The sequence below is a fragment of the Pseudorca crassidens genome, chromosome 17 (genome assembly GCF_039906515.1).
Source record: "Pseudorca crassidens isolate mPseCra1 chromosome 17, mPseCra1.hap1, whole genome shotgun sequence".
NCBI lineage: Eukaryota > Metazoa > Chordata > Mammalia > Artiodactyla > Delphinidae > Pseudorca > Pseudorca crassidens.
Genome location: NC_090312.1, coordinates 59002838 through 59011171, shown reverse-complemented (window position 1 = coordinate 59011171; position 8334 = coordinate 59002838). Strand labels below are relative to the sequence as shown.

Here is an 8334-nt window from a genome sequence, read left to right as displayed (position 1 = left end):
ATTCAATATGTCATCATACATTGGATATTTTCAATGAATTATGCATCAACTAAAACAAACTTCATTTAAATATCTGAAGTGATTCAATTGAAAGAATCAAGAGAATAAAAATATACTGAAGTTCATGGCAAGGTCAAAGGATATTTAAAATGTCAGTTTTGTTTTTGAGCCACTTGTCTATGCCTTTCAGGAGTTATCAAAAGGATAGATTTTGAAGTGAGGGAAGAATTATTCATTTACACAAACTATGATTATGCTTGTTTATGTAAAAGAATGTAATAAATTAAGAATGTATCTGGTTATGCATGGCATAGTAATCACCATGTAAAATATTTTATTAAAAACAAGTTAATAGGGTTGCTGCAGAAGGAAGATGGTGGAGCTGCATGCAATTATGGCTGTCAAGAAGGTCATTGACTTTGTTGTGAAGATTCCTTGTCATGGATTATAAATTTATACATGGTCTGATTCCAGCTCTCCTCAGCAGCTGCCTCTTGTATCTCCCTCTGTTGGGCATCACACTGCCTGTAATTGCTGTGGCCTGTGCCAGAGGACTCTCATCCCTGTCTTCTGCTTGGTTATCTCCCAGAGGCTGATGGACAATGAAGCTAATGATGCATAAGATCTAGGGCCCCACACAGGCACAGGCTTCCTTCAAGGTATTGTGCATAATCTTTTATTTATATTTTTGTCATTTTTTTCCAAATAAGTATCCAAGAATTGGTGAGGAAAGTATGTGACACTATTTTTCCTACTCCCCACTTGGTGTCTCAGCTTACTAAGGCTATGTGGCTGGCAGGGGCTTGGTGCTCCAGCTGGCTGTAAGGCCTGAACCTCTGGGTGGGAGAGTAGAGTTCAGGATATTGGTCCACCAGAGACCTCCCGGCCCCTTTTAATATCAGTTGGTGAGAGCTCAGCCAGAGATTGCCATCTCAATGCAAAGACCCAGCTCTACTCAATGACCAGCAAGCTCCAGTGCTGGACACCCCATGCGAAACAATTAGCAAGACAGGAACACAAAACCACACATTAGCAGAAAGGCTGCCAAAAATCATAATAAGTTCACAGACACCTCAAAACACAAGACTTGAAGTGGTCCTGCCCACCAGAAAGACAAGATCCAGCCTCATGCACCAGAACACAGGCACCAGTCCCCTCCACAGGGAAGCCTACCTGACCCACTGAAAATACCTTACCCACTGGGGGCAGACACCAAAAGCAACATGAACTACGAACCTGCAGCCTGAGAAAAGCACAGTAAGTTAAACAAAATGTGAAGACAGAGAAATATGCAGCACATGAAAGAGCCAGGTAAAAACCCAACAGACCAAACAAATGAAGAGGAAACAGGCAGTCTAACTGAAAAATAATTCAGAGTAATGATAGTAAAGATGATCCAAAATCTTGGAAGTAGAATGGAGAAAATACAAGAAACGTTTAATAAGGACCTAGAAGAACTAAAGAAAAAACAAACAATGATGAACAACATAATAAATGAAATTAAAAATTCACTAGAAAGAATCAATAGCAGAATAACTGAATCAGAAGAATGGTTAGGTGACTTGGAAGGTAAAATAGTGGAAACAATTACCGAAGAGCAGAATAAAGAAAAAGAATGAAAAGAATTGAGGACAGTCTCAGAGACCTATGGGACATTAAACACACCAACATTCGAATTATAGGGGTCCCAGAAGAAGAAGAGAAAAAGAAAGGGATAGAGAAATTATTTGAAGAGATTATAGTTGAAAACTTCCCTAATATGGGACAGAAAATAGTCGATCAAGTCCAGGAAGCACAGAGTCACATAGAGGATAAATCCAATGAGAAACATGCCAAGACATATATTAAACAATTATCAAAAATTAAATAAAAAGAAAAAATATTGAAAGCAGCAAGGGAAAAGCAACAAACAGCATACAAGGGAATCCCCATAGCATTAACAGCTGATCTTTCAGCAGAAACTCTGCAAGCCAGAAGGAAGTGGCAGGACATATAAAGTGATGAAAGGGAAACACTTACAACTAAGATTACTCTACCCAGCAAGGATATCATTCAGATTTGACAGAGAAATTTAAAGCTTTAGAGACAAGCAAAAGCTAAGAGAATTCAGCATCACCAAACCAGCATTACAAAAAAATGCTAAAGGAACTTCTCTAAGCAGAAAATGCAAGAGATGGAAAAGAACTACAAAAACAAACTCAAAACAATTAAGAATATGGCAGTAGGAACATATATATCAATAATTACCTTAAATTTAAGTGGATTAAATGCTCCAACCAGAAGATATAGACTGGCTGAATGTATACAAAAACAAGACCTGTATATACTCCATCTAAAAGAGACCTACTTCAGGGGCTTCCCTGGTGGCGCAGTGGTTGAGGGTCCGCCTGCCGATGCAGGGGACACGGGTTCGTGCCCCGGTCCGTGAGGATCCCACATGCCGCGGAGCGGCTGGGCCCATGAGCCATGGCCGCTAAGCCTGCGCGTCCGGAGCCTGTGCTCCACGGCGGGAGAGGCCACAACAGTGAGAGGCCCGTGTACCGTAAAAAAATAAATAAATAAAAAAAAAATAAAAGAGACCTACTTCAGACCTACAGACTGAAAGTGAGGGGATGGAAAAAGATATTCTATCCAAATAGAAATCAAAAGAAAGCTGGAGTAGCAATTCTCATATCACACAAAATTAGACTTTAAAATAAAGGTTTTTACAAGAGACAAAGAAGGACAATATGTAATGATCAAGGGATCAATCCAAGAAAAAGATAAAACAATTTTAAATATTTATGCACCCAACACAGGAACACCTCAATACATAAGGCAAATGCTAACAACCATAAAACGGTAAATCGACAGTAACACAATCATAGGAGGGGACTTAAACACCCCACTTTCACCAATGGAAACATCATCCAAAATGAAAATAAATAAGGAAAAACAAGCTTTAAATGACACATTAAACAAGATGGACTTAATTGATATTTATAGGATATTCCACCCAAAAAGAACAAAATACACTTTCTTCTCAAGTGTTCATGGAACATTCTCCAGGATAGATCGTGTCTTGGGTCACAAATCAAGCCTTGGTTAATTTAAGAAAATTGAAATCATATCAAGTATCTTTTCTGACAACAGCACTATGAGACTAGATATCAATTACAGGAAAAAATCTGTAAAAATTACAAACACAGAGAGGCTAAACAATATGCTACTAAATACCCAAGAAATCACTGAAGAAATCAAAGAGGAAGTCAAAAAATACCTAGAGACAAATGACAATGAAAACATGAATAACCAAAACCTATTTGATACAGCAAGAGCAGTTCTAAGAGGCAAGTTTATTGCAATACAATCCTACCTCAAGAAACAAGAAAAATATCAAATAAACAACCTAACCTTACACCTAAAGCAAACAGAAAAAGAACAACAACAACAAAGAAAGTTTGCAGAAAAAATCATGAAGATCACATGAGAAATAACTGAAAAATAAATGAAGAAAACAATAGAAAAGATAAACAAAACTAAAAGCTGATTCTTTGAGAAAATAAACAAAATTGATAAACCTTTAGGCAGACTCATCAAGATAAAAAGGGAGAAGACTCAAATCAATAGAATTAGAAATGAGAAAGGAGAAGTAACAACTGACCCTGCAGAAATACAAAGGATCATGAGAAATTACTACAAGCAACTATATGCCAATAAAATGGACACCCTGGAAGAAATGGACAAATTCTTAGAAAAACACAACCTTCCAAGATTGAACCAGGAAGAAATAGAAAATATGAACAGACCAATCACAAGCACTGAAATTGAAACTGTGACTAAAAATCTTCCAACAAACAAAAGTCCAGAACCAGATGGCTTCAGAGGTGAATTCCATGAAATATTTAGGGAAGATCTAACACCTATCCTTCTCCAACTCTTCCAAAATATAGCAGAGGGAGGAACGCTCCCAAACTCATTTTACGAGGCCACCATCACCCTGATACCAACACAAGACAAAGATGTAACAAAAAAAGAAAACTACAGGCAATATCACTGATGAATATAGATGCAAAAATCCTCAACAAAATACTAGCAAACAGAATCCAGCAGCAAATTAAAAGGATCATACACCGTGATCATGTGGGATTTTTCCCAGGAATGCAAAGATTCTTCAATATATGCAAATCAATCAATGTGATATGCCATATTAACAAATTGAAGGATAAAAACCATATGATAATCTCAATAGATGCAGAAAAAGCTTTTGACAAACTATAACACTGATTTATGATAAAAACTGTCCAGAAAGTAGGCATAGAGGGAACTTACCTCAACATAATAAAGGTCATATATGACAAACCCACAGCCAACGTCATTCTCAATGGTGAAAAAAAGAAACCATTTCCACTAAGATCAGGAACAAAACAAGGTTGCACACTCTCACTACTATTATTCAACACAGTTATGGAAGTTTTAGCCACAACAATCAGAGAAGAAAAAGAAATAAAAGGAATCCAAATTGGAAAAGAAGAAGTAAAGCTTTGACTGTTTGCAGATACATGTACTATACATAGAGAATCCTAAAGATGCTACCAGAAAACTACTAGAGCTAATTAATGAATTTGGTAAAGTGGCAGGATACAAAATTAATGCACAGAAATCTCTTTCATTCATATACACCAATGATGAAAAATCTGAAAGAGAAATTAAGGAAACACTCCCATTTACCATTGCAACAAAAAGAATAAAATACCTAGGAATAAACCTCCTTGGGGAGACAAAAGACCTGTACGCAGAAAACTATAAGATACCGATGAAAGAAATTAAAGATGAAACAAAAAGATGGAGAGATATACCATGTTCTTGGATTTGAAAAAATCAACATTGTGAAAATGACTATACTACCCCAAGCAATCTACAGATTCAATACAATCACTGTGAAACTACCAGTGGCATTTTTCACAGAACTAGAACAAAAAATTTCACAATTTGTATGGAAACACAAAAGACCCCGAATAGCCAAAGCCATCTTGAGAAAGAAAAACAGAGGTGGAGGAATCAGCCTCAGTGACTTCAGACTATACTACAAAGCTACAGTAATCAAGAGAGTATGGTACTGGAACAGAAACAGAAATATAGTTCAATGGAACAGGATAGAAAGCCCAGAGATAAACCCATGCACATATGGTCACCTTATCTTTGATAATGGAGGCAAGAATATACAATGGAGAAAAGACAGCCTTTTCAATAATGGTGCTGGAAAAACTGGACAGATACATGTAAAAGAATGAAATTAGACCACTCCTTAATACCATACCAAAAAAAAAAAAAAAAACTCAAAATGGATTGAAGACCTAAATGTAAGGCCAGACACTATAAAGCTCTTAGAGGAAAACATAGGCAGAACATTCTATGATATAAATCACAGCAAGATCTTTTTTGCCTCACCTCCTAGAGAAATGGAAATAAAAGCAAAAATAAGCAAATGGGACTGAATAAAACTTAAAAGCTTTTTCACAACAAAGGAAACCATAAACAAGATGAATAGACAACCCTCAGAATGGGAGAAAATATTTGCAAAGGAAGCAACTGACAAAGGATTAATCTCCAAAATATACAAGCAGCTCATGCAGCTTAATATAAAAAGCAAACAACCCAATACAAAAATGGGCAGAAGAACTAAATAGACATTTCTCTAAAGAAGATATACAGATTGCCAGCAAACACAGGATAGGATGCTCAACATAACTAATCATTAGAGAAATGCAAATCAAAACTACAATGAGGTATCACTTCACACTAGTCAGAATGACCACCATCAAAACTCTACAAACAATAAATGCTGGAGAGGATATGGAGGAAAGGGAACCCTCTTGCACTGTTGGTGGGAATGTAAATTGATACAGCCACTATGGAGAACATTATGGAGTTTCCTTAAAAAAAAACAAATATAGAACTACCATATGACCCAGCAATCCTGCTACTGGACATATACCCTGAGAAAACTATAACTCAAATAGAGTCATGTACCACAGTGTTCATTGCAGCACTATTTACATTTGCCAGGACATGGAAGCAACCCAAGTCCATTGACAGATGTACGGATAAAGAAGACATGCCACATATATACAATGGGATATTACTCAGCTATAAAATAAACAAAATGGAATTATTTGTAGTGAGGTGGATGGACCTAGAATCTGTCAGACAGAGTGAAGTAAGTCAGAAAGAGAAAAACAAATACCGTATGTTAACACATACATATGGAATCTAAAAAAAAAAAGTGGTTCTGAAGAACCTAAGGGCATGACAGGAATAAAGACACAGACATAGAGAATGGACTTAGGGACGCGGGGAGGAGGCAGGGTAAGCTGGGAGGAAGTGAAAGAGTGGCTTGGACACATATACACTACTAAATGTAAAATAGATAACTAGTGGGAAGTAGTCGCATAGCACAGGGAGATCAGCTGGGTGCTTTGTGACCACCTAAAGAGGTGGGATAGGGAGGATGGGAGGGAGCAAGTTGCAAGAGGGAAGGGATATGGGGATATATGTATACATATAACTGATTCACTTTGTTATGCAGCAGAAACTAACACAAAGTAAAGCAATTATACTCCAATAAAGATGTTAAAAAAATAATTAATTAATTTGAAAAAAAGAATAGAAAATGTCAGGGTAAGGTGTATAATGCAAGGGTTAGAATTCATCATCGAACCTCATATTGCCGTGGTATTTAAGTTTCTATATAAATGTATGTGTGCATTTATAATACACTTGGGAATATTGTAAAATGTGCCTCTTGTTATGGGTTATGGTAAAGAAAAAAATGTGAAACACTCTTTCAGGCCCAAGGAGCAGCCACAGAGTAGGACGAGCATGTCAGATGTCCCTGGTGCTCAGTGAATGTCTGAGTGCAAAGGTGGCCTCCACCCACCTGTGAATTCTAACCCTCTCTGTCCCTGAAGCTGTGGGACACTGGACAAGGTCCTGCCCCTTTCCACATCCCTCTGGGCCCCATCCAGCCTGGGCGAGGCTTGGCGTCTCGGCCACCCCCTACCCCCACACCTGCCTTCTCGCCTGCTTCCCCCTGACCCTGCCAGTTCCCTCCCGGCTGAGTAGATCCTGGTGAAGCCCGACAGGACGGGTGCAGTCAGATTGCGTGAAGCGCTCCATGAACCCCTTCTGCTAGATAGCCGTGGAGGAGACCGTGCAGCTCAAGGAGAAAAAGCTGGTGAAGGAAATCATTGCCGTCAGCTGCGGGCCTTCCCAGTGCCAGGAGACCATCTGCACCACTCTGGCCATGGGTGCAGGTCAAGGCATCCACGTGGAGGTGCGGGCTGCATAGGCAGATCTCCTGGGTCCCCTGCAGGTGGCCTGGGTCCTGGCCAAACTGGCAGAGAAGGGGAAGGTAGACCTGAGCAAGCAGGCCATCGATGATAATTGTAACCAGGCAGGGCAGATGACAGCTGGGTTTCTGGACTGGCCACAGGGCACATTCATCTCCCAGGTGACGCTGGAAGGGGACAAGGTGAAAGGGGAGCAGGAGATCGATGGAGGCCTGGAGACCCTGCTCCTGAAGCTGCCTGGTGTGGTGACTGCTGACCTGTAGCTCAACGAGCCCCACTGTGATACGTTGCCCAACATCACGAAAGCCAAGAAGAAGATCGAGGTGATCAAGGCTGGGGACATGGGCATGGACCTGACCTCCAAGTTCTCTGTGATTAGCTTGGAAGACCCACCTCAGCACACGGCCGGTGTCAAGGTGGAGACCACAGAGGACCTGGTGGTCAAGCTGAGGGAGATTGGGTGCATTTGAGCCCTTTCCAAAAAAGAGTTAATATTTATTTAGTACTTATATATGCTTTATTTTATTTATTTCTTAAGGGTATGTGGTAAGTACTCTTACCAATTACATTAAAGAAAAATATTAGAATTTACAGGGACTTAATAAATAGCATAAATTCACTAAATATTAATTTCTATAAAAATTCAAAATAACCTTCTGAAGTAACTATAATTATTTTTTTCCATTTTGTGGATGAGGAAAAATGATACTTAGAAAATTTAAATATTTTGTTTACCTTCACACAGTGGCAGAGCTGGAAATCTATGTTCTTAACACTTTTAATATGCTGCCTCTCACAATTTAATTTTTAGAGTAGTATGTATCATATCCAAGTTTATTCTAATGGTTAAGAAATAGAGTCAGAATTCAAAAGCAACCTCTGACACAAGGGCAGTATTGTCTCTAGATATAATCTCTTTATTTTCTACCTATATTAATTCATAAGTGCTCTCATTCTGTTCCATGATTGGCTCCTAAATTTATATTTGTAGCCCAAACATTTC

The 8334-nt window shown here is 38.7% G+C and overlaps 1 pseudogene; it reads left to right on the top strand.

The window, feature by feature from the left end:
• The first annotated feature begins 373 nt into the window (after positions 1–373).
• Positions 374–7801, top strand: LOC137210756 (electron transfer flavoprotein subunit beta-like; annotated as a pseudogene).
• The last annotated feature ends 533 nt before the right edge of the window (positions 7802–8334 follow it).